This window comes from Peromyscus californicus, unplaced genomic scaffold (genome assembly GCF_007827085.1).
Source record: "Peromyscus californicus insignis strain IS unplaced genomic scaffold, ASM782708v3 Scaffold_11__1_contigs__length_118956290, whole genome shotgun sequence".
Classification (NCBI taxonomy): Eukaryota; Metazoa; Chordata; class Mammalia; order Rodentia; family Cricetidae; genus Peromyscus; species Peromyscus californicus.
Window position 1 is genome coordinate 76,417,997 of NW_026294402.1, and position 9,742 is coordinate 76,427,738.

Genomic DNA, 9,742 nt, shown 5'->3' on the forward strand with positions numbered 1-9,742 from the left:
TTATCTTTTCCCACTTCTGCCTTCACATCTTGCTTTTCATGGTGGCGGCAGCTGGCAGTGTCTCCTGACTCAGTCTTCCACTTCCCAGAATTCTCCTCTCTTTTTATCCTGCCTATATTATACTTCCTGGCCTGGCTACTGGCCAATCAACATGTTATTTATCAATCAATCAGAGCAACACATTCATAGCGTACAGAAAGATATCTATAGCAATAAGCTGCACCTGTGTTCTTATCTTTACACACATAAACTAGTGTATCACTCAACCCTCATTTGAGAAGCTTCATTTTTGCCCTAGAAAATAATTTATACAAAGATCCAAAACTGATCAATGGGTAAAGAATAAGAGACTGTGGAGTTATCAGCTCCAAATGGGACATCTATATCACAGCCCTTTCTCTAAGGCTCAAGGACCATCATGAATGAGAAGGTAGAAGGATTGTAAGAGCCAAATGAAGCAGATGTCTGTGGTAAACAGTATTTTACAGACATCATTTTACAGACAGCATAGTTATACACGTGAACTTACAGCAGCTGCAACAACAAGCACAAGATATTCACAAGCTCAAGCCAGCCAAAATCCTACCATGGATTTGGGAAGAGGATCAAGAAGTCCCACCCCTACCTGAGGAGTCATTGGTAATGGGTAGCTACCAGGAGAGGGATAGTCAGCTTTCTTGAGGGATGTGGGCTCTGGGATGCTACCCATGCTCCAGTAGGTGGTCTCACACCCATGAACACATATGCAGCACTAAGTGGATTCACTGGGTATTCAGTTTTCAAAAAGACAGAGAACCTAAAGCTGGGAAGGAAAAGTTGAAGAATAGAAGAGGAATTAGGGAGAAGGAGACGGGTGTGGACTTGCACCAAACACATTAAATATGGTTAGTATAGTCATTTAATTAGTCAATAAGACATGTGGATACTTGAACTTACAAAGCCTAGTCAGGGTAGCGCCAATAGAAAAGGAGAAGATACGATGTAAAGAGGTCCATATATACTTTTCTTTAAAGAAATTTGCTATAATGAAAAATAAAGAAGCAACAGTTATAGGGAAGCAAGCAGGTTGGAAGGTAAGCAAGCAGGTTGGAAGGTCCTGATGTGTGTGAAACTCTTTAGTTATGTTTTAATTTAGATTTCTAAAACAATTTTCCCCCAAGAGGCATCATTATAAATTGCATTCATTACTTCTACCTGGAAAATGTGAAAAATTGTAACCTGAACTGAAATCTTGGAAATCTGTACAAAAGGCACAGCAATAGCATTGTTTTTTGTTTTTTGGTTTTTTTTTTTTTTTTTGTTTTTCGAGACAGGGTTACTCTGTGTAGCTTTGCGCCTTTCCTGGAACTCACTTGGTAGTCCAGGCTGGCCTCGAACTCACAGAGATCTGCCTGGCTCTGCCTCCCGAGTGCTGGGATTAAAGGCGTGCACCACCACCGCCCGGCAGCAATAGCATTGTTTATCAACTGGAACTAGTTTGTTAAGAGTTCTCTCCACTGGGATTTTCCTCTTGTGATTGAATAAACAATGTGAGCTTCCTCATGCTTCACACCTTATTCTTCCTTCAATTCAAAGCTTTTCCTAGAATTCAATCCATTAAAAGTGGAATAAAAATGCTTTGTAATACAAAGGTAAGAATTACTTACTCCCAGGTCTTATAAAAGATAAGTAACAAAATTTTGGCATAAAACAAAAAAGAACATTTCTTTCTGATACATCCAAAGATGCAAACCAATGTGTTCTTTGTCTTTGTTTTAAAATATAGTTTGAAAATAACACGTGCATAAATGTTTTAAACTCTTCTCTTGTAAACATTTCAACACAAGTTGTTAATGTTAAATCAGCTTTGAAAGTTATCAATTGGTTTTTATAAAACAAGTCTTTGAGCAGGGTGTGGTGGCACATGCCTTTAATCCCAGCACTCTGGAGGCAGAGGCAGATGAATCTCTGTGAGTTCAAGGCCAGCCTGGTCTATAAAGCAAATTCCAGGACAGTCATGGCTGTTACACAGAGAAATCCTGTCTCAAAAATCAAAACACACACACACACACACACACACACACACACACACACACACACACACACACAAATGTCTTTGTATAGGTGTAGCAATTGTACTTTAAATGGAACTTAATAGCAATGTCAGTAAGTTTTACACTCTCATGAGATTGTGGAACACCCCAAAACTGCTGATGCACTTTGTCACTGGGAAATATATGGTGCTCTGGGCTTTTGTTGTTGTTCTTGTTGTTGTTGTTGTTGTTGTTGAGGTCTTGGGTTTTAGACAATGTCTCTCTCTGTGTAGTTTGGGCTGACTTTCAACTTGCTATGTAGCTCAAACTAGTCTCACACTTGCAACCAACTTTAATCAGCCTCCTATATGCTGGGATTGTACTACCTCGTCCACCTAAAGAACCAGCAACATTGTTTTTAGTTTCAGTGCTTGAATTGTGTGTAGGGCCTTAAATATGCTGTGCACATGCTCTGCCACTGAGCTACATCTTCAGTCACATAGTGCAGGAGAGTGACTTCTGAAAAATCACTTTCTCCTTTCTCTTTTTCCAAATACCATTTATTCCACAGAATGGACTATAATTACCATCTGATCATCTAATATGTGTTTAAATAGTATATTTCAAATTATAAAAGCAATAATACTCACAAAATCCATTTGTTCTCCCCTTTATCAACACTTTCATCAACACTTTCACCTTCATAAAATTCTTTCATCTAATGGGTTATTTTCCGCTGTAGGTTCTAGGCTTCACATTAAAAATAAACAGATAGGTCAGGCATAGTATTTGTTTTCCATAATTGTTCTAGATACTGGGTAAAGCAGCTGAACACAGCAGGATGAGTATTTGCACACATACGTGCAGTGTCACAGAGGACAGAAGAGGGCATCAGATCCCCTAAAACTGGAGTAATAGACGTGAAAACTGACATGTATGTGTTGGGAATTGAACTGTTGTCCTCTGTAAGAGTAGCAAGTGTTCCTAATCACTGAACTCCAACTCATACAATGTATATTTATTTGTCAAAACAATTCTCTTTCTGTGTGTATGATCATTATTTCTTATAAGGAAATTGGTCTCTGAATAGATGGCCCATTCTAATGTAGTATGGCTTCATTTTAGTAACTTCAAAGATGCCCTTGAATGAAGTAGCATTCTGAGTTCCACACAGGCATGATTTCTGTGATATTATTCATATTTATATTAATATATATATAATAACATTTCTGATATAATAAATAAAATATAATAATATTTCTGAGATATTATTCAACCCACCAGTCTCAGCAATAACTTCTGTCCACAGACATGTAGCAACTCTGAATAAATATTTGTTTAATAAACTAATGGGTTACTGGAAGAACAAAATGAATAAAAGACTTAAGAGTTTATGCCTGACAAAACCTATTTCATTCCAAATCCCTTCCACAAAGACTTTCAGGGGGATTTAACTTTCAAACTAATGTCTTTAAGTCTAGAGATAATTTTAAATGAATGGAAGCACAGGAACCTGCTGTGGGACATCTTTCTGTATGCTGTGAATGTGTGTTGCTCTGATTGGTTGATAAATAAAGTACTGATTGGCCAGTGGCCAGGCAGGAAGGATAGATGAGACAAGCAGATGAGGAGAATTCTGAGAAGAGGAAGGCTGAGTCAGGAGTCACCAGCCAGATACAGAGGAAGCAAGATGACAAGGCAGAACTGAGAAAAGGTACCAAGCCACATGACTAAACATAAATAAGAATTATGGGTTAAATTAAGTATAAGAGCTAGTTAGTTATAAGCCTGAGCTAATGGTCGAGCAGTTATAAATAATATTAAGCCTCTGTGTGATTATTTTATAAAAGACTTCAGGACTGTGGTTGAGAGATTTGTCCTGACTGCGGGCCAGGCGGGACACAGGAAACCTTCTGACTACAGGGACCTTTAAAAAAAAAAGCGGAAAGTCATAAGGCTTTTTGGACAGCATGTACCATGAGCCCACTGTAAAGAAAACGTAGCCATCCACTCAACTGCAATGAGGGTAGTATTCCTAAAGCATGGTATGACCAACTGGAAGTGATGATGCCTTGGCATGGAGGCATGTACACTGCTGTGATGGAAATAACATTCACTCGGTCTAGATTCCAAAGTATTCTCTTAATTTCTTTGTGGCCACAAGTTTTCAAACTTCATATCAATAATTGAACAAGACTCAAGAGAAGTCAATGGAAAATCAGAAAATCTAAGTTCCACTCCCATTTTGTTTTGAAGTATTTGAAGAATCAAAACCTGGCCCATCTACATGCCAAGAAAATTCTTTTCAACCGATCTGCATCCCCAGCCTGATTTCATATTTTTATAAATTGCAAACATCATTATACTAGCCCTAAGGTGAACTTGTATCATCCACTTAGGGATGTGGCCAACTTTCAGTTGCTAGCAACAATTAGCAACTATGAATCATTAAAAATACACTTGATGCAATAGATGAACACATTCCTAAATTTTTCTAAAGATTATACTTTAAAAGATAATTCTAAAGTGGAGATTTTTATTTGCAAAGGAAGTTGTGGTGGTTTGAATAGGTATGGTCCTCATAGACTCCTGTGTTTGAATGTTTGGCCATAGGGAGTAGCACTATTAGGAAGTGTTGCTTTGTTAGAGTAGGTGTGGTCTTGTTGGAGGAGCTGTTTAACTGTATAGGCAGGCTTTGGAGTCTCATATAAGTTCAAGCCATGCCCAGTAGGAGAGTTTACTTCCTGTCCCCTGCAGATCAAGTTGTAGAACTCTCAGCTCCTTCCTCAGCACCATGTCTGCCTACATGCTGCCATTCTCCGGGCCATGATGATAATGGACTAAACCTCTGAAATTGTAAGTCAGCCCCAATTAAATGTTTTCCTTTATAAAAGTTGCCATGGTCATGGTGTTTCCATACAGCAATAGAAATCCTGAGGCAAAAGTATAGAGATGTAACAATTTCAACCTGAAAATTTAATTGTATTGTTTTTTTCTTATCGTACAGAATGTATAGTGCTCTTCATGAATAATAGTTAACCACTAATATTTGAAACATCACAAAACCCTTAGAAATGAGGTAAAAGAGGATTACTTATGAGAAACAATGAACTTATTAAGACTATGAACTGAAAAGTACTCAAAGAAAAATATGGAGGACTGGAAATGTAGTTTAGTGCCAGAAGGCTTGACAACATCTAGTGGCATCAAGTTGGATAGCTTTCACATTAACAAGCTAACAGAATAAAAGCTAAGGAAATCAGTTTACTATAATCAAAATTTGTTTGATGTAAGACTCATAGTCATGACAAAGCAAAAAATCTATAGCAAACAATTTAAAATCAATAAACAGGGAATAAAAGAATACTATTAGAGTTATTTATAAAGCTGCCAAGGAAGATTATAAGAGATGGAAAGAGAAAGAGAGAGACAGAGAGAGAGACTAAGACAGAGAGAGACAGAGGAAGATAGAGGAAGGAAGGAAGGAAGGAAGGAAGGAAGGAAGGAAGGAAGAAAGGAAGGAAGGAAAAAAGCAACAAAACTAGAAAATAAGTTGCATAATGGCTATTGTAAGATGTGATGGCTATTCCTGGTTGTTAGCTTGACTACATCTGGAATTAACTAAAACTCAAAAATGGAGTGCACACCTGTGAGGAATTTCTGCTTCATTTGAAGTGGAAAGATCTACTTCAAATACCTAATATGGATCTTTGGGAAAGTAAGACACACCTTTAATCCAGATCTTTAATCCAGAAATAATTTGGGCCTCACCCTTTGTTGGAAGTCTATTTAAGGACATGGGTGAAGGAACTTTTGCTTTTTTCCTGCTTGCTCTCTCTTTGCCTATTTGCTCTTCCTCATGCTAACAAGTCAATACCATCACTGGCATTAGAGCCCACATTTTTAGGATTCCAGTATATACTGAAGACCAGCTAAGACATCTGGCCTCACAGACTGAGCAGCTATCAGATTCTTAGATACTCTGTTCACAGTCAGCCATAATTGGATTAACTGGACCACAGCCTGTAAGTCATTAAAATAAATCCCATGTATATGCATATAAGCACACATATATACATATATATATAAAGAGAGAGAGAGAGAGAGAGAGAGAGAGAGAGAGAGAGAGAGAGAGAGAGAGAGAGATTTATTCTCTAAATTCTGTTACTCTAGAGAACCCTGACTAATGCATAGGACCTTCCATAACAATAATTGCCATTAATGTAAATGGATTGAGTCCTCTAATTAAAAGGCTTAAAATGAATAAAAACACAAACCCTAACTATGTTATTTATAAGACATTTAAATCACCTCTGTTATTTGTACTTGAAATACAAAATGAAATCTAAATAGAAGTAGCCACATTAATAACAGATAAAACAGACTTTAAATAAAATAAATTAAATTAAAACATGAAAACAGATAATGAAGGTAGTTATGTGAAAATAAAGAAGAAAATCCAGAGGGTAACAATAATTTAAAACATATATACATCCAATAACAGAGCACTAGAAGTATACAGTATGAGTAGACTTAATAGAGACAACAAAAACTGAAGACATTCTTTCATTAACACCTCATGTTCAGTAGAGATTTGATGATAATTGACGAATAAATATTAGTTAAATCGTACTCTAGATCAAATGGACCTAACAACTACAAAATATTCCCTACAACAGCATATAAGTATACTTTTTTGCCCCCAAAAGCACAGATAATATTCTCTCAGACATCATAGTATATGGAACAAGTCTCAACAGATATTTTTAAAACTTGAAATTATATTGGGTATCTTTCCTAACCATGGCACAATATATTTAGATAGCAGTCACAAACAAAACTTTAGAAACTATACAAATACATGGAAATTAAGTGACTTATTCTTGAATAAGCGATGGGTCAAGAAAAAACAAAAAGAAAATCTTTTTATAATTAAGAAATTTTTTATTCATTTTACATACCAATCACAGATCCCCTTATCTTCCCTCCTTCTGCCCCTCCCCAACTTTTCCTTTCTCAACCTACCCTCTGTTCCCTCCTCCAAAAAGGTAAGACCTCCTATGGGGAGTCAGAAGAGCCTGGTACATTCAGTTGAGGCAAGTCCAAGTCCCTCCCCCTGCATCAAGGCTGTGCAAGGTGTCCCACTATAGGTAATGGATCCCAAAAAGCAAGCTCATGCACCAGGGATGGATCCATCAAAGGAGGGCTAGTTATTTTCTTCAGTGGGGTAGCCATTGGTAAGTTGGAGGTGTTCAGCAAACAGCCCCTACTTACGGTCACATAAATAACCCTTATCAATATCAATGAGAAACAGGCACATGCAAAGACATGAATATCAGAGGGGACTACTTGAGAAGAAGGAGGTCAATATGAGTAGAAAGAGCAAAGAGCATGAGGGTCTTATCATCAAAATACATGACATTCATATACCTTAATATGTACAAAGCAAAAAGACAAACCTAGACACATGCTTATTACCACGATTAAATCATGAAATGGAAACCTAAAATGAACAGCAAGCAATGAGACCTCCCATCAAAGAAAGGCCTCAGACCAGACTCAGCAGAATTCACTGCTGAATCCTAACAGAAGAACTAATACCAATTCTCTTTATGTTGTTTTAAGAAAGTAAAACAAATTAACTCAAGCAGATTTTGTAGGGCAATCATTATCCTTATGCCAAAACCAGACAAAGATGCAAGTAACAATAACAAACAAACAAACAAAAAGGAAGAAAGCGAAAGAACTATAGGTCAGTATTATTGATGCAAAGAAACATAGAAAATAAAATACTAGCCAGCCAAATTAGAATGTTAGCATATTAGAATGATCTTCTTGGACTCACGGATGGTCCAATATATGCAAATCAATGAACATGATGATAAGGATGTCGTCAGCATAATGGACAATAATCATATGGTCATCTCCACTGATGTAAAATGTGCATTGTCCCCTCACAAGAAAAATTAAATAAGCAAAGCACAAATGAACATATCTCAAGATAATTTATTATAAGCCAATAACAGCACAGTATATAATGAGAAAAACATGAAGGAAGGCTTTATCTCTAGGAATCAAGAGTCAGGAATAGACAAGAATGCTTATTTCCACAACTTCTATGAGGCATAGTTCTGGGAGTCATAGCCAGATAATTTAGGTAAGAGAAATATATAAATGCATCTAAAAAAAGGAGGCCAACTTTCACTTTGTGAACATTCTGATTTTATGTGCAGGAAACTCACAAAATTTTACCAAGAAAAAAATCTATAATGAACATATTATTTCATTAAATAAACAAACTCATCAATGTTTCAAAATGCAAAAATCAACTTACAAAGTAAGGAATATTGCTTTTTGCTGATAAAGTTCTAAAAATAGAAAACAAGAAATAAATCCAATTTCATGGCTATTATTTTAGCTATCCATTTAAAACTAAAATGATTTTAATTCCAAGAATAAACTGACTAAAGAGTTGAAATATCTCCACAACAAAAACGGTAAAATACTAAAGAATGAAACTGAAAACTGAACAAAAGCTGGCACCCTATTTAATGTTTGTTGACTGGAAGAATCATCCATAATAAACAAGTCAATTGAGAGATGTACTTCAATTTCTCTCTATATAAATAAACAATCATATTCTTCACAAAATTAGGAAAAGATATCTAAAATACATACATGATGAGTCCAAGGTAAAACTGAATATCCAAGAACATTTTGAGCAAAAAGAATAGTGTTGGAGACATTATACAACCTCTTTTCAAATTCCACTACAAAATTGTCATAATCAAAACATCAAGTCATTGGCATAAAAGACAACATCTACATCAGTGGAACACAGTGTACAGCCTAGAAGTAAATATACACATCTCTACACAACTGATTTTTGACAATGATGTTAATAACATGAAGGGTGCTGAGAAATCTGTATATCCACATTCAATGAAAGAGATTAGACCTCTCTCTCACACCATTACAAAGATCGACTCAAAATGGATTAATGACTTAAATTTTAGCCTTATACTATGAAATTATAGAAGAAAATACAAGGGGAAATATTTAGATATTGGAGGGGACAAGAGCTTTTCCAACAAGATCTCACAACATGAGAAACAAAAGCAAACATAAACAAATGGATTCACCTCAAACTGAAAATCTTTCATACAGCATAGGATATGGCAGGCAGAGGATAAAACCACCATTGAGAATGGGAGAAAACATTTGAAAAGCATTTGTCTGGCAAGAGGTTGATATCCAGAACACATAAAGTAGTCAAGAACTCATTAACCGAAATGCAAATAACCAAACTAAACAATGAGCATCAGACTTAAACAAGCATTTCCCCAAAGAAGATAGGGAGAGGCAGCCATACCCCCAAAATATCTGACATCACTAATCACCAGAGAACTGCAAATCAAGACCACAGTGTTTACCACCTCACTCCAATAACAATGGCTAAAAGCAAAAGATTAGTAGAGTAAAGATAACAAGTGCTGGATAACAAGAATGTGCAGAAAGAGGACTCTTTGTATACCCTGTTTGTATTTCATGAGAATGTAAGGTAAAGCCATTGTGGAAAGTAACATGGAGATCCATAAAATGTTCAAACTAGAACAGCCCATTTGCTCGAGCAATTCTGCTAGTGCATGTATTATCCCTCCAAAAATGAATCAGTGTGTCAAAGACATTTGCACTTCTGTGTTTGCTTACAGTACTATTCACAACATTCA

At 36.2% G+C, this 9,742-nt stretch overlaps 1 protein-coding gene across 5 annotated transcripts in view; it reads left to right on the plus strand.

Moving 5' to 3' along the window:
- Window positions 1-9,742, plus strand: part of Mei4 (meiotic double-stranded break formation protein 4) — a 607,360-nt gene that overhangs the window by 34,465 nt on the left and 563,153 nt on the right. The window lies entirely within an intron of this gene.